General features: G+C 41.7%; 1 non-coding gene across 1 annotated transcript; it reads right to left on the bottom strand.

Moving 5' to 3' along the window:
- Positions 1 to 2,636: 2,636 nt before the first annotated feature.
- TRNAT-AGU lies at positions 2,637 to 2,708 on the bottom strand. The gene has a single exon. It is a non-coding gene; the product is annotated as a tRNA-Thr (tRNA).
- Positions 2,709 to 20,590: the final 17,882 nt, after the last annotated feature.

Here is a 20,590-nt window from a genome sequence, read left to right as displayed (position 1 = left end):
CGCTGCATCACGCTCTGGAAGGCGGTGCCGGGCACAGACTCTCTGCGCACAGCCCCTCTGCGCACAGCCCGTCACCGCCATCTTGGATTGAGGTGCGCGCGCAGCCTTCTGCACACGGCGCGGAGCTGAGGTGTTGGCGTCCTCTCACCAGGACCTCTGGTCTGAAGTTCTGGGTTGGAGGCCTGTGTACGGGGCAACTTGTGAGCAAGTGAAACTGGAGGAAGCACAAGGGAACAGGTTAGACCTTATCACCGGATTCCATCTTATTCCCACACCCCCACTCCCCCGCCACCTGGGGACCCCAGTGGGCTTTGCTGGTGACACTTTGAGGGATTTCAGAACAAGAGGTTGAGAATGTTCCAAGGTAGTGATAACAGCCTCCTATCAGGTATTTGCCACCCCACGCCAACTCTGGACGCCAGCGGCAGGGCTTGGGGTTACATGGGCAGAGCCTGCAGTGACCGAAGTGGGCCGGCTGGGTGAGCCCAGGCCGCGCCGCGGCACCGCCCGAGCTTCCTCCTGTGTGGAGCGAGGGCCACGAGCCTTCTGAGCCCTCTCCCGAGTGTTTGTTTTTTGTTCACCGGCTAGCTCCATCCAGGTGATGAGTAAACGGGGCTGGGTTCCTGGTGCAGCTTCATTCCAGTCAGCTTAGAGACCCGAGGGTACGAAGCGCCCAGGTCTGTTTTCCAGTGACTTCTGGACAGGTGGGTCCTTCTGACCACGGCAGCGGTGTGGATTCTGGTCAGACCAGCAGGACATCCCCCTGTCCGTTTCACCCTGACAGGTTAGGACCACTCATGTCAAAACACCTGTTTTTCTCTCCTGAGCAGACGCTGCCCTGGTTCCTCCTTCCCTGGATTGGTGGTATCAGGACACCTTGGTCTCATCCACGTTCTGCAACGAATTCACCTGGTGAGTTTGGCCAGACACTTAACTTCTGTTTCTCTACTTTGAAAATGAGGGGCTTGTCCACGCCAAAGTCTTGGCAGAAATGTTCAGATCCACGTGCGCCTTAAGTGCCCCTGTCCTCCTCCCGGCCTTATAATGCGAAGAATGGATTATTAATATGAAGTGTTCAACGTTGGCACGCCTTTAGTGACATGTTATTAAATAACCTCATTCCCTCTTTGTTTTCTCCCTGCCCCATCCTCACTGGGTTGAGGAGCTGGAGAAAGAGGACTTGGTCTTAAATTGGGCGCAGCTGTGTGTTTAAGAAATCATCAATGATGCCATTTGGTTTTGACAGGATTCCTTTTCTCCTCATTAGAGGAGCCAGGAATTTCCGCTTGATACTTTGTGCTTACCTTTCTAGCCAGTCCTACCAAATCATCGCAACTTGGTGCAGAGAAAGAACAATGTGAGCTAGGCATTGGCTGCTCCTCCCTGTTTGTATAATGAATAGGTCAAAGAGATAATAGAGGAAACCATGAAATTAAGCTAGAAGGTAGCTGAGCAAGTTACAGACTACATAAGAAAGCATAAACTGCAAATTACCCATTTTGGTAATATAGTTTTCGGATTCTTACAAAGTTCCAAAAGAGAACTTGGAAATCAACTAGTCCCTACTCTGTCTTTTTATAGATAAGGAAATTTAAGACTAAAAATAAACTAACTCACCCAAGGTCACAGCAATATTATTTGGTCTTATTCTGGGGAGCTGTGAAATAAAATGGCAAAGAAACAAGGGCTAATCTTCTGAAATAGAGTTCAGCTAACTTTTTATTGTTGTTATTTTTGAGTTCAGCAGACTTTCAAAGGGCTATATAGTAAATATTTTTAGGTTTGTGGGCCATACAGTGTCTGCCATTGTAACAAAAGCAGCTGTAGACATGTAGATAGATGAATAGGCATGGCTATGTCCCAATAAGAGTTTATTCACAAGAGCAAGTGATGATATTAGAATGGCTATTGCAATAAAAAAAAAAAAAAGGAAAACAAGTGTTGGCAAGGATGTGAAGAAATTGGAATCCTCATACATTTCTGGCAGGACTAAAATGGTGTATATAAATAAAATAGTAAAATGGTGTAGCCACTGTGGAAAACAATCTGACAGTTCCTCCAGTAGTTAAACATTGAATTACCATATGACCCAGCAATTCTACCCCTAGATATATAACTAGGTATATAGATCAAAATAACTAAAAACAGGGACCCAAACAAGTACATATACACACGTTCATAGCAGCACTATTTACAGTAGCTAAAAGGTGGAAATAGCCCAAATGTCCATCAATGGATAAACAAATCATTGTATGCACATACAAGAGAATGTCATTCAGCCGTAGGAGGAATGAAGTACTGACACGTGCTGCAATATGGATGAACCTCCAAGCCATTATGCTGGATGAAGCCAGACACAAAGGGCTACATATTGTGTGATTTCATGTATATGAAACCTCTTGAATAAATAAATCCATAGAGACAGAACACAGACTGGTGGTTGCCAAGGGCTGGGGGGAGGAGGGAATGGGGAGACATTGCTTAATGGGTATAGGATTATACTTTGGAATGTTGAAAATGTCTTGGAACTAGATAGAGGTGGTGGTTGCACAACACTGTGAATGTTCTAAATACCTCTAAATTGTTCCCTTTGTTTCCTTTGGAGCAGGAAGTAGTTACATTTATTTACTTATTAATGGAGGTACTGGGGATTGAACCTAGGACCTTGTGCATACTAAGCACACACTCTACCACTAAGCTATACCCTCCTACCTGAATTGTTCCCTTTAAAACAGTTAATTTTCTGTCATATGGATTTCACCTCAACAAATAATTTAAAAAAAAAAAGCAACGAGGTGCATGTGGCCCATGGATGATAATATACCAATTCCTGTTATAAAAGAGAATAAGGGTGTGGAGGGTATATATAGTTCAAGTGGTAGAATGTGTGTTTAGATGCATGAGGTTCTGGATTCAATCCCCAGTACTTCCTCTAAGAATAAATAAATAAATCTAATTACCCCCCCCCCCCAAAAAGAGAATAGAATAGTTCAGTGACAGTGAGTTTTTATTGTCATGGGTGTTTGTGTTATTATAATCATTTATCCCATCAAAGAGCAGAAATAAGGCAATTTTCCAGGCATAATATTTGCAGGGATAAGAATATTGAGTGTGAAGATGTTTCCAAACCTAACCAGGCAGGTTTTGGTCAAATTTCAAACAAAATTTAAATACATTGAATCTTTTGATAAAGACCAAATTCATGTTGAAGGGCTTTTACTATTTTTAAAACCTATTGAACTTCTCTCATCCCAATTTTGGGAACTAAAATAAATGTTTGGGGCTTTTTGTCAACTTCCTGTTTCTAAGGAAGAAGAACCTAGAAAAGTCTCATGTAAAATGTGCCAGAAGCTTTTGGAATGTCAAAGAATTCCCAAGAAACAAGGGGAATTCGTTCATTGTAAAAGAATCTGAAAGAAGACACTAGATAATTTTATTTAATAAATATACAGGATGACTCTTTCTCAAAGATAACTTAAGGGATTTAATTAATTTGGGGTTCAGTGACCCCAAAGCCAAGTTTAATTCAAACATTAAAACAAACTGTGAGAAGACTGTAAGCTATGGAAAGATGACAAATTCTCATGTGAAACTGGGCAGCTTGGCCTGATAGGGCTCCCTCCTATTTTAAATTCATTTGAACAATTAGGAAATGTGAGACAAAGAAGCTGTTTTCAAAGGAGAAGAAGGTAGAAAAGAAATGATGTCTCTGATTTGACTTCTGTGTGCATGGCCAGCTTTTCCAGGTGATGGAGTTACCATAGCACCAATTCACTGGAGGACAAGCCCCCTTAGATGGCTTTTGTTCAAAGAATAGCCATGTTTCAGGTTACAACAGGATCCATTTAGGCTTTGAAAGAGTCACTAACAAGAAGGGCTGCCTGACATCAGAATAGCTCATTCCTGAGTGATGACTGTTTTTCATGGTACCCTGCTTCCTAACTTAGATGCCTAGGATTCTGGGGTGTCCCCCTTTCTACTTGTAGAAACATTTAACAGAGTTTATTTACATTTTCGTGTGAATGAGTCTAAGGCAATGGGTATTTACACTTAGCCAGATTTCACTGTGGAATAACAAATGCTGTTTCCTGAGTTCGGGTTCTGGTGAGCAGATTAAAACAGTATACCTGGGCAGAAGCCTCCTTGGAGACCCTGGACATTCACTTTATAGTGGCCCCCAGTCTTGCCCAAGACAAAGGCTGGCCTAGGAAGGGTCAACATGCACTTTGGGCCTGTGGATGAGAAACTCTTGGAATGAAGGACAAACACCAGAACACTTAAGGACATTTCTTGATCCTGGAAGATTTATTTAGCTTTAACTCTTAGGTTGAAAGTTTGTTCACAGCCAAGGCGGGAGTAGGATTATTGGTGATTTTTTTTTTCTTTATGCTTTGCTGTATTTTCTGCAATGAGCTGTATTACTTTAATAATCAGAAAAAAAGATTCTATGCCTGTAAATTATTTTCACTGGTCCACAGACTCATCCAAACTTTCATTAAATTTGTTATTGCTCTCCTTTTAAAACTGCTTCTTAAAATAATTGCAGTAGGAAAATTCCAAGAATTACACTGGCTGTACCTTTTGGTCAGATTGATCAATGTTTTCTGTCCACACAGTCATGGAGATCTGGAAGGATTAGATGTTCTAATCACACTGGGGTGTGGACAGATCACCATGCTTGGTTTGATTGAAAGAGACAGTTGGAAGAGTTGTTGGAACTGTTCTGTCCCTGTGTGTGGAGACACAGTCTTAGAAATAGATAGACTTTTGTACCACTCCCCACATCCTTAAACTGAAATACCACAAATACTATGCTTATTGTTTACAGTCTTATCTGATTGAGGAGAAAGAGGGTGTGTGTGAATGAATGGGGACCCTAGGATCATGGTCTTCAAGGAGAAAAAGGAGTATTTAAAATACATATGTACTAAAAATATAAATATGTATACATTGAATATTTAAAAAATACATCCATGTTGATGCAGTATCCTGGGGTCCCCATTCATTCATCCATATGTGTATATTTGGAGGCTATTTCCCTGTCTTTCAGGTCAAAGTTACGTACTGTTTACAAGTTTTATCTTCAATCCTCGTATTTTATACTTCTGTTACCATAAGCATATACCTCTTAGATCAATATCGGTGTTTGGAAGAATGTAGGAATATTTTACTATCAAAGTTTCTGGGCCTAGCTTTACTTTTTGGGAGCTACAATAAAGTGTCTAATTACCAAACCAGACCCACTTCACCATCCACTTTCATCTTAGTGCAATAACAGCACTCCTGCCCCTCCTGGTTTAGATTATGTGAGAGCAGCGGATTGGGTGTTCCACACGCCACAGGCAATCAGCTCAGAAGTCATCAGCTCAGACTGAAATTAGGCTGAAAGCTGTATAATGTTAGGACGATTATCACTCTCCTTTTAGATATTTATACTTTGCAGTAAGATTATAATATCAGTGGTTCAAGTTTCAAATCTTCCATCAAGATGCCTTTTTTGCGGGGGTGGGGATTCCTCTCCTTTCCTGGGCAGTGAGAATCCTTGCCAGTGAATGCATTCCCCACCCCACACCCACTTTTGTCCCTTACAAGCTGTTTGAGATATGTCATCTGTCTCTAGTGGAATGCATCCTTGTTTCTATTTATGAGTCCTTGAAAGTAACACATATATGATGGAAACAGTTTGAGTTTCTGCAGAGACTGGCTCGTTTGAACACCATATCATGTCTCTGTTCTAATTTGGGTTTTACACATTTGGAGCCTTGCATCTTGCGAGGAAAGCATGACTTTGATTAGCTGCCTGGGTTAACCAAGGGCTGGAACAGATGATCTCTTAGGTAATCAAATTTAAGAGAGTCCAGCCATCTGTTTCAGCCTTGCACCCTCAGGGCAGCTGTATGTTGGTGGAGTTACCATGTTCCTAACTCTTAGTTTTGTAAGTTCTTCAGATACTCAGTATCATCAGATCCCCAGAGCAAATCAGTTTTTGGAGACTGATTCCCAGTAATCAAACTCACAAAAGATTGATGGTTAAACCTACGTCATCATGTGCTTGTAAGGATTAAATGAGAGCATGGACATAAAGCTTATTTACCTCTGGCCTGGCACATATATTAAATATCCTGTAGATGTTGGCTTTTATTTTATCCAGTGACCTGTCAGACAGTATTTGCAGCACAGGATAAATACCAACCAGTAGTTACTCTTTGGCTTCCTCTCCCAGGTCTAGAATTCACACAGAGCATCATCCTTCTAATAGGCAGTCAGTCATGATGTGATAAAATAGGTCATTTAAAGAAAAGTTTCAGTCCTCAGGATGCACTGGGCCCGAACTGCTGTCTGTCATCTGCCGGAGAGGTGCTCTTGTCCCCTGGTTACATTTGGCATAGCTTCTGGCCAGATGTGTACAGCTCTGAAGTGCCCTCCTTTTGCATGCAGATGCTGATTTACCCATTCTGTGGACTCTCTTTGGCTTCCATTGTGGTTGATGGTGCCTGTAGATAAGAGAGAAGGTGCTGCCTCTCCCAGCTGCTGCTGCGCAGTGTCCGTCAGTGACCCACTCACTGTTTGCGCTCAGGGCGTGGTGGCTGTGCTGGTTGGCCATGTCCACAGAACCTGGTGGGATTTGCTGTAGCTAACGGTTTACATAAAGTTATGCCCATGATCTGAAGAATTTCTGTTGTGCATTGGATTGCGGGCCTCCCTTCCACCCTATCTTTCAAGATAACAAATCAAGCCCTTGGGAAATACAGAGCCCTAGTAGGCTGAAATAGGAAACTCCTTATGGGAGGATGGAATGAGGGAATGGTCTGGAGCACAAAACTCTGCCTGGGAAGAGAAGACCTGACCACAAGGTAGGCTGGGTGGGGTTCAGGGTGCCAGGTAGCCAGGTAGCCAGGGGCCAGCAGGAAAGCACAGCACAGTCCCAGGTGGTCTGAGGGGAAGCAGCCTGTTGAGAAGAGGTAGAAGAAGGGGAGTGGGAGCAGAAGGTAGCACTGTCTCCCCAGTGTGGATTCTGTTCATGGTGCTGAATGGTGCTACCACTGCTGAGAGAGAGATGCAAACCATTTGGAAGGGTGGCAGCTAAGATGAGAAGTTAGTATAACCTCTACTCCATCTATTCTTGCTTTCCTCTCTCTGGGGGGAATCAGAGCTGAGTGTGTAAAGATGGTTACTCTTCATGGAGTAGCAGAAATCCCTCCTCCTCTCCTGAGCCATGTCGCCCTCTGTCAACCCCCTATTGGCAGCAGTGCAATAGACGGATGATAACTCTTCAACATCAGCTCAAGAGGCTTGCAGGAAATAACAGTTTCATTTAGATTCTGACTTAAAAAGGAAAACACAAATCTTTTCAGGTTTGAGCCAGGGAGTTAATCAGTCTTACTGACAAGGAAGTCTTATAACCTCAGCATAGTCAGTTCTCTTTGGAGAAGGGGTGGGCAGGGTTTGTAAGAAGTCAGCAAAAGTGCTGTATTTCTCCTTGTCATTAAATCTACTAAGGCAAGTGTCAGGCGTTTGCCCTGGGAGCCAGGTCAGATCACCCGCAGGATGTGCGGGGTGCTCTTGCCTCCTGCAGCCAGCGGTAGGGGCTGTGGAAGAAGGACCTCTTTGCATCTTCCCCTCAGTGTCGTGGGTGTGAGGTCCCAGCCAGAGCCAGGGCGCTCTCCCCATTCCTCCTGCCCTGGCCCGTGGTGTGAGAGGTGTGAGAGCGGATTTCTCCATGTGGATATGCGCGTGACTCCCTGCTGGAGGCTCCAGGACTTTGCAGAAGGGTCAGACTGTGCTGGATGGGGGTGGCCTCAGCCAGGCAGGGCTCCGAGCCCCTCAGACCCTTGTGATGCTCATTTACCACATTCCTGTTTCCTCTGCTCACTCTCAGGCAATGTAAAAGAGGGAGGAAGTCATCAAAGCGTAGCCCTTGGTTTCTTCACCTACAGGCAAAAGTCCCCTGATTAATTAGAGAAGGGTGTTCCAGTTATTAGTCAGCTCAACCTCCGCTATACTCGGCCCTGCCGGGGGGGGGGGGGGCGCTAGAGGGCAGCTCGAGGGCAGGAGGGGGCGAAGGCACGTGCCCATTTCTGTACCGCCTGTCACCACAGCAGTGAGTCTTCACCTTGGCTGCCACAGTGATTCCAGAAGCATGAAGTTCCAGTTGCCATGTGTCCCACCCTGACACCCACTTCAGAGACACCAGCCCAGCCCGGCCCCTCCTCAGGCTCCAGGTTCTACTAACGCCAGCCCCTGCGTGGTAGCTGCTTCCTGCAGTGACTATCTCTTTGTGACTTCATGTTCTTGCCTTGTCGTTTCACACTTCAAAACCAGCTTAACCAATTCCCATTTTAGATGATCTCTGTCAAAAAACTACTGTGACTTCTCACTGGAGGGAGTGCCTCTTTCAATAATTCAACCCACTAACATCCATGGAGGGCAATTCTGGGCGAGGCTACGTGCTGATGCCGTGGTTCCAGAGATAAGAGGTGTCTCCGTCTTTGAGGAAATCAATGTTGAATAATGATAACAATGGTATGTATAGAACTCTGGTTTTGAAAGCAACAACAAATGAAGGGTTAGAATTAACACATCGTTTAAAGAAAGAAAGAAAAAAGGTCTAACTGAAAAATGGGCCAAGGATGTAAACCAGTAATTCATAAAAGAAATATTAAAAATGGTCAAGATTTGTATAAAGTGGTGCTCAGCCTCACTTTAATGGAGGAAATTCACATCCACTGAGTATCCTCATACACAGCTGGAGAGAATATGGGTGTAAGTACAGCCACCTAAAGGGTCATTATGTATAACCCATCACCCCGAAGTTCCACTGTTAATAGCTGCCCCAGAGAGACACTTAAACCATGTGCCAAAGGAAGCAAAGTACAAGGATCTTCTTGGTTGTAATATTATTTGTAACAGTGAAAAAGTCAAAACAACCAAAATATCCATAAAAAGAGGAATGGCTGAATAAATAATTGTGCACCCTTTTAATGGAAGACCATATTGCAATTTTCTAAAATGAGGTAGACCTATATATACTGACATAAAAACTGTGTAAGCCATATTGGTTAGTGAAATAATGGATGCATTACTTATGTTACTGCACACATACCATACACGTAGATGTCTTTTCTATGGGCAACTCCTTGAAGAAAATCCTGGAAGCATATACATTACATTGCCAATAGTGACGACTTCTAGAGAGAGGACATTGAAGAGGGGAACAACTGAAGGGTACAAAAACGAAAAACAAAACAAAACCCTCTAGTTTGCGAATCACTTTTACATAAAATGTCACTCCTCACACTGATTAGATAGTGTAAGCATTATTTCCACTTACAGATGAGGGAACCACAGCTGAGAGATGCTAAGCAACTTTTGCAGTCACACAACTAGTAGGGAAGTCCCTAGGCTTAGTGCCATGCTCTCCCCAGGCTCCGAAAGAAATCAGCAATTAGGTTAATTGGAATCTGACATCTTTGTCACTTCTCACTTTTAATTATTTCTCACTATTTAAAGTGAAAGACACTTTGAGGTGCCTCATACAGTCTGCTGTCTGTCAGAGTGAAGGGAGGGGAAAGGAGATAATTGGCAAGCGATCAAAAGATGGTCTTGATAGGTAAGATTCTCTTACTTTTCATTTTCCAGGTGGATCTTAGGTACCTCAGGGTCAGGTCTCAAAGGACCAGAGCATCTGCACCCCAGCTCTCCCACTGCCGGGGTCTCCCGCCAGATTGGAAGGTGGGGGCCGGGGAGTAGTGTACAAAACTCTGCCCTCAAGTCTCGGGGGGCAGGGAAGAGGGGAGGGCCTGGGGACAAGACTGAGCTTTGACTATACACAGGTCAGAACCCCTGGTAGGGAGATGTGTAGGGAGGGCCCCTCGGGACCTGGGCCTTGCCTTCAAGAACCCCCATTTAATCTTATGACAGCGTCAAATGACTTTAGACATACAGTTGTAATTAGTGAGTGCATGTGCTGAAACCACTGATTTGCTAAATGTGAACAAAATGTATCACATTTTTGGTAACTCTGCTTTAGGAATTTTATTCCTCTGACTGTCCCTATATTTCCCCTCCCTCCCTCCATTTTCATTCTCTCCCCTCTACCTCCCTCTCTCTCCCCCTTCCTCCCCCCCCCCATTCACGTAGAGGGCCTATTAACTGGCATTTACTTTAATTTCATACCAACTTTGTTAGAGGATTCTTATTGTAGCCTTTATTAACAGTACAGTTGCTATTTCAAACACTAAAAAGAAAGTAAGTGGGTGATGGGTAATGTTTTGAGATAATAATTGAGGTTTCTTTTTCTCTAGGCCGCCTTGTACCCATTGGCCTTCTCCTACTCCTGGGGACACAGGGATAGGAGGCATTACCCTCAGGAGAGAGCTGACAGACAGAGTCTTACTTAGTTCTGAGTTCTAAAATAAATAAAATAGATGCACAGCAAGGAGAAAAGTCTTGAAAGCCAAGGCTTCCATTCGTTAAGAGCTGGGTTTTTGATAGAGAAGCATTTTAGCTTCTGAAAATTTGGCTTTGGCCGTCCATAGTGGCCTCAACATCCAGGGGTGTGCCTGCATGGGCTGGTACCTGCTCCTGAGAGCCAGCATCTTTCCTCAACTCCACAGTTCAGTAGCTTGAAATCAGCTGTGGTAGAAGTGTGTCCACCATGGAAGTTGGCAAACACTACAAACCAGGGCTTTTTCCTAGAGAGTCTGTTAAGATTTTGGAAGGAGAGGGACTAGGAGAAAAGCGTGCAGGTGAACTGGGCTGAACCTGGTGCAGGGAGGGGTACAGAAAAATTCCCAGGTGGCGCTGGAGATAGGAGGCCAAGGTATTGCATCTCATTTCCCACCTGCAGCTCTGTGAGAAGGTAGCAGCTGCATAGAACGCTGTGTGTGAAAATGGGCAGAAATGACAGCAGGGCACGTCTAGGTGTAGGGACAACCTGAGAGAGCTGGTCTCCCTGCCCCCCATCCCCCAGGCCTTCCTCAACTCTATTGAGGCCAAGAAGACTTTAAAGACTTCCTGTTACACACTGGGATAGGGCAGAGATCGGGTCAGAGTCTCAGAGTGCATGGGCCAGTGGGGTTCACTGACCTTCCCTTGGGCTTACTAACTTTTTCCACCAGTTCCTCCTGTGCTGTGTTTTTCTCACTAATGAAATCCCATTTAATGGGCAGCTACCCCAAGGATCTCACTTAAGATCTATCCTGTAGAGCTGCCCCTACTCTTCTGATGGTTGAGTTCATTAAAATGCTGCATTGAGCATCAGAAAATTAGGAAGAAAATGACCCAGAAGGCTGAGTCTGCTCATGGTCCTCTGACAGACATGGATTCCTGTGAGCGCCCCCCTCTTTTATTTATTTATTTATTTGTTTGTTTGTTTGTTTTTGTTTTTATTTTAGTGGGAGGTAATTAGGTTTCTTTATTTGATGGTGGTATTGGGGATTGAACCCAGGACCTCAAGCATGCTAGGCGTACACTCTACCACTGATACCACTGAGCTATACCACCCCCCCTTCCTTTTAAATGAAGCCCCTGCCATGTTAGAAAAAGAAGAGAGGGAAGATTGGCCAAAACCATGGAAAATGGCAACTGAAAAGTTCTGTGCTGACAGATGGAAAAAGAGAAAGGGGAACACGTGGAGGACAGCCAAGACCGCAGTGAGAGTGAAAGAAACAGGGGAATAGAAACAAACAGATGACAACAATCCAAAGGGAGCCACAGAGGAAACACGGAGAAGAAAACGGGTTCTGTGAGAAATTCTGTGTAGAGAGTGCTGCGCCGGAAAACAAGATCCGTGGGAACACAAAACAGAGAAAGAAGAAAAATCGAGAGATGTGAGTTCCAGTGTGGCCAGGACCCCTGATTTCTCTGCTTCCTGGGGTGTGGTGAGGTGGGGAGCTGTTCCATGGCTCTGTGATTTCCATCAGGAAACAAGGTGTTTCGTACTTGGCCAAGCCTGGTGTGCACTGGCCTGTGAGAACCAACTGCTACATTTTCAGGAATTTTGTTAAACACAGATATTGTAAAAATTAAATTATTTATTAAATGTTACTAAATATTTACAGTTTACATTTATATTTACATATTAAATATTTACAACTAAATAAATTATATTTAAAACACAATACTAAAAACTCATCACGTTCTAATTTATTTTACTATTTGTATGTGTCTATCTATGGATCTTACGTCTGTTGTGTGGAAATACTGTACCATCTGTGGCTGTCACCACATAGCTCTTCCCAACTTCACCTTCAAGTTACTTCACATTGTTTGATTGAAATCAGCCACAGTGGGAGTGTTTACATCACGGAAATCAGCAAATGTTACAAATCCAGGCTTAAAATACTGTTTTATTGATCGTCTAAATGTAACAACATAGTGAAGACAATAATAATGTAGGCTTAAGCTTAATAGTGTGTTGTCCTGTAGCTGTTACATCATGAATAACACAAGAAATTGAGGCAGTATTCTTCCAGTGTTCCAAAACTATCATCTGATTCATCAAAAAAGTTGCTTACATCATTAATGAATGAGTGGTGTTCTCTAAAGTGTCTTTATTGTTTCACTTTTGTCCTACTTGTTAAAAATACATGAACATATCAACCAGCGTTCATGTCAGGGCTGTAACATTGTTTGCTGCAGACACCAGAGTTGAGCAAAAGTCAGTAAAATCATCCCTTGAAAATCAATTGCTATGTGGAATTTAAAGTGTTGTATGTTTTCCTGGTAGTAGTAGTAAATTGGGTGACTCATATCTTTTATATCAGTAAAATCTATGGTAAACTTATGTACCAGTATTTGTACACAGGTGGGTTTTTTTTTGTTCTTGTTGGAGAGCCAGTTGTTAAACATTTACCAGCACATCACTGGGTAGTTTAGTCACTAACCATGACCTCACCTAGTAACGATGACACCCAGATGCCTTCCTTTAGAAAAGGACCTGGAGGCAGCAAAAAAAACACAACACATTTTCCTTCCTTTCTTAAAAATTGTGGCAAAATATACATAAGATTTACAATTTTAACCCATTTTTTTCTTCTGCAACGTATTTCTCTTGTGAGAATCGATACTGTAGGTATCTATAGTGAGGAATACTATTTTTCCTATTTTTATTTTTTAATTATAATTTCTAAATTTTTATTTTTTAAGTTAAAATTTTTAATTGAAGTACTGTTGACATACAATGTTATATTAGTTTCAAGTGTACAACATAATGATTCAACATTTGTACACAAAAATGACCACAATAAGTCTGGTTACCATCTGTCACCATGCAGAGTTAATAGTTTTTTTCTTGTGATGAGAGCTCACAAGAAAAAAGATTTTCCTTAAGATTTACTTTCTTAGCAGCTTTCATGGCCTTTTTAAAAAAAATATATTTTTATTGAAGTACAGTCAGTTTACAATGTGTCAATTTCTGGTGTACAGCACAACACTTCAGTCATATAGGAACATACATATATTCGTTTTCATCTTCTTTTTCACTATAAGTTACTACAAGATACTGAATATAGTTCCCTGTGCTATATATCTTAGAAGCTTTCAAATTTGCAATACAGTATTACCAACTATAGTCACTATGCTGTGCATTACATCCCTATGACGAATTTATTTTATAATCAGAAGTTTGTACCTCTCGACCTCCTTCATCACCCAACCCCTGAACCCTCTTCTCTCTGGCAACCATTAATCTGTTCTCTGTGAGTTTGATTTTGCTTTGTTTTGTTTTTTAGATTCCACGTAGAAGTGAAATCCTACAGTATTTTTCTTTAACATTTTACTGAGCATAATCCCCTCAAGTTTCGTTATTTTAACCATTTTTAAGTGTGCAGTTCAGTGGCATTTAGTACATTCACACTGTTGCACAACCATCCCATCTATCTCCAGACCAGTTCAGCGTGCCAAACTGAAACTCCCCACCTATTAGACAACTGCTTATTCCCTGCTCTCCCAGCCCCAGGTCACCTCTGTTCTACTTTTTGTGTCTGCAAATTTAACTACTTTAGGTACTTTATCATACAATATTTTTTCATTGGTGTCTGGCTTATTTCACTTAGCATAATGTCTTCAAGATTCATCCACACTGTAGCACGTATAAGAATTACCTTCCTTTTCATGGCTGAATAATATTGTATGTATACACCGCATTTTTTTAAATTGAAGTATAGTTCATTTATAATATTGTGTTAGTTTCAGGTGAACAGCACAGTGAATCATTTATATATTTTTTCAGATTATTTTCTGTTATAGGGTTTTACAAGATACTGAGTGTAGTTCCCTATGCTATACAATAAATTCTTGTTGCTTATCTATGTATAGTAGTTTGTATCTAATAAATTAGGCGCACCCCCCCATGCTCCTAATTTATCCCCTCTTTCCCCTTTGGTAACCATAAATTTATTTTCTATGAGTGTTTTTGTTTTGTGAATAAATTCATTTATATTACTTTTTAGATTCCACATATAAGAGATACATAATATTTGTCTTTCTGTGTCTGACTTCAAGTATAATATTAATTAGATCCATCCATGTTGCTGCAAGTGGCAGTATTTCATTCTTTTGAATGGCTGAGTAATAGTCCATGGTATATATATATATACCACATCTTAAGCCAATCATTTGTTGGTGGGCACTTGGGTTATTTCCATATCTTGGCTATTGTGAATAGTGCTGCTGTGAACATTGGGGTGCACTATCTTTTAGAATTAGAAGTTTTGTCTTTTCTGGATAGAAACCCAGGGGTAGGGATTGCTGGATCATATGGTAGCTCTATTTTTAGTTTTTTAAAGGAAGCTCCATACTGTTTTCCCAGTGGCTGCACCAATTTGCATTTCCACCAACAGTTATATACCACATTTTGTTAATCCATTCATCCATTTAGGGACATTTGGGTTGTTTTCACCATTTAGCAGCTGGGAATAATGCTGCTATAAACATGGGTGTACAAATAACTGTTCTTTCCTTCCTTTTTCTGAATGTCTTTAATTCTGGAGCCACTGAAAGGCAGATGAGAGCTGGATGGGTCAAAATGGGGCCCGCGGACTATCTCATCTCTTGCTCTCCCTAAATGCTTGCTGGCTATTTATGCTCCCTCTTCTCAGATGAAAGGCTGTGTGCTTTGGGAATGGCACCCAGAGAAGCCAAGCTTGGCTGCTGATGCATGACACCACCCAGTGCCTTTGCCGATGGCTGGGTTAGGTTCAGTGTGAACTACCACCACAGTGTGAACCACAATGGTCCCCCACCCCCGCCACTGCCGCCCTGAAACTGTTGGCAGAAACCGCAGAGGGGTGGTGGGGTGGTGGGCAAAAGGTCTTTGATATTGTGAGACGCAAGTGGCCTCAAGGGATGAGAGGAGCAGCCAAGGGCTTGGCCCCTCTTCAGGGTCAGGAAATGCCACTGACACTGAGCAGCCAGTGTGATGTGGATCTAAATAAACTTTATTTCAAGTGCTGGAAATAATCCATCCTGATTTGTGCCTGGTTGCTGAAAATGCCATCAGCCTTTCCCCAGATGGAACAAATTATTTGCTATTAAAAATTCATTTAAAAATAACATGACCAATCAGTGTGTTTCACTGTCAACTTATCTTCTAAAAGGAACTGAAAAAAAAAAGAAAGAAAGAAAATCAGAAAATTTTGTTGTTTTTTTTTCCTGAAGGAGAAAACAGATACCTTCAGTTCCTCTGAGCAAGTGGTAGAGTCGTGTTCAGCAGGGCAAGGTCAGCATGACAGATCTTTTTACGTGACATCAAAGGATGTGCAGACAGTGGAATCAAAGCTTAAAATGAGGAGCACTTCCAGATAAATTTAAAAAAATCTTTGTCGGGCTTAGAAAAGCTTTCCAAGTTGTGGAGTGCTGGCCAGTGCTGATATGTTAAGAACCTTGATAAGGGAGGGGCAGAGGCTTGCAACGTCGGGATTGCTGACTGAGGTCAAACAGTACTTACGCAGCAGCCACCTTCCTCCACACCGTCTGCTCTCCAGTTCTGTCTTCTGAACCCCTAGTTAGATGTATCTGCAGTCCATTCCTTAACTCTTGCCCACACCCCTGGCCATGTGACAGTCTGGAAGCTGAGTCTGTTCTGAGCCCCGTTCTACAGAGTGCGCCAGTAATCAGCCCTGAGTAACGCTCTTGGTTGTGCCAGGTGATTGACCCTCAAGACCATCATTGAGGAACAGGGGCTCCAGGTGCTCTGGACTGAAACAAGCCATTCCAGTCCATGTCTTCACCTGAGGCTGCACATACTGGGCTTAGCACACTTTTGCTCAAAGAAATGGGTATGAATCAACAGAGCTTTGGGAGGGGTATGTGTGAATCTTTTGTCCCAGAAAGAAAAAGTCCTAAGGATCTAGGGAGTCGACCTGCTTTATTTTTTTCTGACCCTAACATAAAAACTGGTACTCACCAGGTGTCTGTAAACAACCCTAGCAGCTCTGAAATTGCTATGGGGTAAAGCTGACTTCCATTTAAATAAATTTTACAAGATGGGCTTTGATTGACAAAAGTAAGCAGGTTTCCACTTCGTTATAAACCATTTTCAACAGTTAAAAACAATCCAATCAGAAAATGGGCAAAAAAGATGAAGAGACATTTCTGAATACAGATGATATACAGATGGCAAATGAGCATATGAAAAGATGTTCAGCATCATTAGCCTTCAGGGAAATGCAAATTAAAACCACAATGAGATATCACTACATGCCTATTAGAGTGGCTAAAATAAAAAATAGTGACACCACCAAATGCTGGCAAGGATGTGGAGAAATGGATCACTCATACATTGCTGCTGAGAATGTAAAATAAAAGCTACAGCCATTGTGGAAAACAATTTGGCAGTTTCTTATAAAACGAATCGTGCTATTTACCATATGATCGAGTAATGATACTCTTAGGCACTTTCCCAGAGAAATGAAAATTTGTGTTCACACAAAAATTACTACTTGAATGTTCATAGCAGCTTTATTTGTAATAGCCCCAAACCGGAAATAGCCCAGATGTCCTTCAACAGGATAAACAAACTGTAGTACATCCACACCACAGAATAGCAATCAGCAGTAAAAAGGAATGAAGTATTGACGCATGCAAAAATTTGTATGAATTTTGCTGAGGGAAAAAAAGCCAATCCCAAAATGTTACATACTGTGTGATTCCATTTATCTAGCATTTTTGATATAAGAAGATTTTAGAAATGGATAACAGATTATTGTCAGGTGGATACCTGAGTATGTGATAAAATTGTATAGAACCGAATACACATACACACAAAGGTGTACAGATGAAACTGGGGAAATCTGATTAAGGTGGTGGGTGGTATTGGAGGCAGTATGCTGGTTGTGATATTGAGCTATAGTTCTACAAGATGTTACCATCGTGGGAAACCGGGTGAGGTGTTCACAAGATCTCTCTATTTCACTACTACATGAGAATCCACAGTTATATCATTAAAATTTTCATTAAAAGAACATTAATCATAAGCACAACATTTCCCTTAAAAAGTGTAAGTCCAGGAAAACAGGCCAAATTTTCAATTCTATTCTGGAATGCCACGTCTTAGAACTTCAGTTACTTCAGATCACGCTCTTCCTATACACCTGCTTGGATGTACTCATCTGCATATTTTCCCCCCTAACATAGAGTTTTTTCTTTCTAGTTCTCCCACCTCCCTCCCCGTACTAATCTATAGAGTAGCCATTACGTTCTTTGCATGTTGATGAGTTAATTTGTGGCTAATGTGACCTTGAGCCACACAGCCATTAATGGCCCTCTTGCTCCCTGTATCTCATGTGAAGAGATTTCCTTTCTTAGGAGTCTTGAAATTGTCTAGCAGATGATCCTCCAAGCATTACAAAAGATTATGACTTTAGATCTACCAGTAGAGAAGTCTTACATCCTGGAAGTAAAATCTTTTTTTATAGGAAAGAAACTAAATTTTCTTAATTTTTTTCTTTTTAGTTCCTGCTCTGTGTTCGACATGAAGCCTGTTACTTTGTTTTGTTTCATATTCTTAACAAGCCTATGAGGGAAGATTGGTTTTGCTATTAACATATATAAACAAACTGGGGACCAGCAACATGGTCCTCACCTGGTCACATAGCTAAAATGTAGCAGACTCCTTAATGGGGCCTGGGTTGGTTTGACCCAAAGTGCATTCTCTCCCTACCACATCTGCAGTTCTTGAACTTTCTGGTGTCAGGATCCCTTTCAACTTAAAAGATATGCTTTGGTTATTTACATTTTATCAATTGATATTTATCATATTAGAAATTAAAAGATACTTAAAATGCTTATTAATTCCTCTAAAAATAACAAAAATAAACCCATTACATTTTGACAAAAAATATGAAATTTTAATGAAAAATTACTATATAGTTCCAAAAAATAAACTTAGGGGAGGGTATAGCTCAGCGGTAGAGTGCGTGCTTAGTATGCATGAGGTTCTGGGTTCAATCCCCAGTACCTCTATTAAAAATAAATAAATATATATAATTAGGCCTAGTTACCTACCCTCCCCACCCAAAATCTGAAAAAACAAAACAGATGTTTCAAATCTCTTCAATGTTTGGCTTAACAGAGGATAGTTGGATTCTTGTCTGCTTCTGTATTCAGTTTGTGATAATGTTTTGGTTGAGAAAATAAAAATTAGGCCTGACACATTTTTAATGGATTTCCCAGATAATTTTGGATTTTAGTCTTTGATGCTATGTCAGTACTCAACAAGTGGCAGTTTCTTAAAGGTCAGTTACAAATGTAGAATCTGAAACCATATCAATGAATTTTTTTGTACTCTGTTGCATTAAAACCCATAGGGCTATCTTGCAATTTGGATTTTTTATCTACACATGATTTGTAATAAATCATTGGTCATTTGAAAAATATTGATTCAACTGAGGTATGTAGATCTCCTAGATGTTGACACATTTCAGCATATGATAAAAAGTCACATTCATTAACACTGTCACCGATCTCATCAGAAAAGTAGCAGTACCAGTTTTCCAAAATTCTGATTTTTACTTGAAATCTCAAATTTTATCATTGGCAACAAATATGGAAGGTTGTTTTCCTTGCAGTAACAGGCTTACTTCATTCATTTTTGAAAAAATGTCTGCCAAATAATCAAGTCTGAATAATCATAATATTTGTTATTCCTTCTTTTGTAACAGCATTCCATGCAGAGTGGATAGTTCAGCATGCAGCTCAATTGTGCAAGTGCTTTTCTTCAAGACAAACATCCCTATGCAGAATGTTAAAAAGCGTAGCTTTAAAGAACAAGTATGGAAGAGCAAGCCCACCACCATCATTGCTGCGCTCACTGCAGGTACATACAACTCTAGGGACCCAAAGGAACAAACTCTGGGGTGCCTGGCAGACTCTGCTGCATTTCCTGGGCAGTGCCTGGTCCTTCTGCTCCATGGGGAGTACATTGTACCTTGGACCCTGTTCTCCTTTTCCAGCATGGCAGCTGGTTACCTGAGAAATGAATTGCTGCTCAGGTGAAAATGACCATTAAAGTATTCAGTGTATAGGTAGGCATGTTCACATTTGAACAGGAGCCTCCTGGAGTTCTGTAGAAAGCCTGACCATGAAGAAATAATACTGTAATGAGGAGCATTTCATTAGGATCACAGGCAAATGGGGGTAATTCTGGAGCCTTTGAAAAGTCTACTCAGTTGAGAGCAAGTCACAGGAATTAGATGATAAAATGATTGGAGGAGGGAGACAAAATCCTCACAGCAGGGGGTTATCTCCTCCTGAGATGAAGACTATAGGTTTTTATTTGTTTCTAATGAATGGAAAACATGCAATGTTTACATTGTTAAAGGACAAATAGAACCGTGATAAACATCTTCGTTTATACAGCTGATTTCACAGGTGATCATATTTCTGACATTTCCACCTTGTTCTCTCTTGGAGGTGTTTGGACATTACTTACGTAAGTCATGTTCTAGTATTTTCAGAGGAAGTCTTGACAGGCCTCCCACTGTAGTTTTCCTACAGTTTTCATCTGTTTTCTATGCAGAGAGAGGGTGGGGTGTGCCAGGGAACATCTTTGGATAATTCAGCAGCTGTGTCAGGTTAACCTGGCTACCCCTCTTGTCTGGAACAAATGGGGTGCCCAGGAAAGTAAGTTGGGGCACAGGTGGTGTTGCGAGCAGACACCTTGTACCTGAAACGCACACTCACCAGCTGAGCTGTCAGCCTTCTGTGTGCTGCATCTGCAGACAGGCAAACTGGCTTCTCTTTCAAGCCCTGAATTATGAAACAAGGTTGTGTCCGTTTTGGAAAGTCCCTTTGAGAGTGTTCTTCTAAAAGTACTAATTCAGTCTTTTGGTTTTCTTCTGGGCCTGGGAGCGCTTTTCTGTTTCTGCCTCTAGTCTTTGCTGATTTCAGTATGAGCAGGTAAGTAGTGGTCAATTAATATTTATGGAATAAAATTTATGGAATTAAATTCACTCTTCAAAAATAACAGCATTTGAAAATGACTCCATGGCCTAGAAGTGACACCTGCTGTGGAGGAGTACCCCTGCTTCAGAGTTTGAACAGTTAGAAAGTGCAGAGGATCCGGGGGCTTAGGAGGAGTGCCGGGGTC

This window comes from Camelus ferus, chromosome 24 (genome assembly GCF_009834535.1).
Source record: "Camelus ferus isolate YT-003-E chromosome 24, BCGSAC_Cfer_1.0, whole genome shotgun sequence".
NCBI lineage: Eukaryota > Metazoa > Chordata > Mammalia > Artiodactyla > Camelidae > Camelus > Camelus ferus.
Note: the sequence above shows the minus strand (reverse complement) of the source record. Positions and strands in the feature narration are given on the sequence as shown.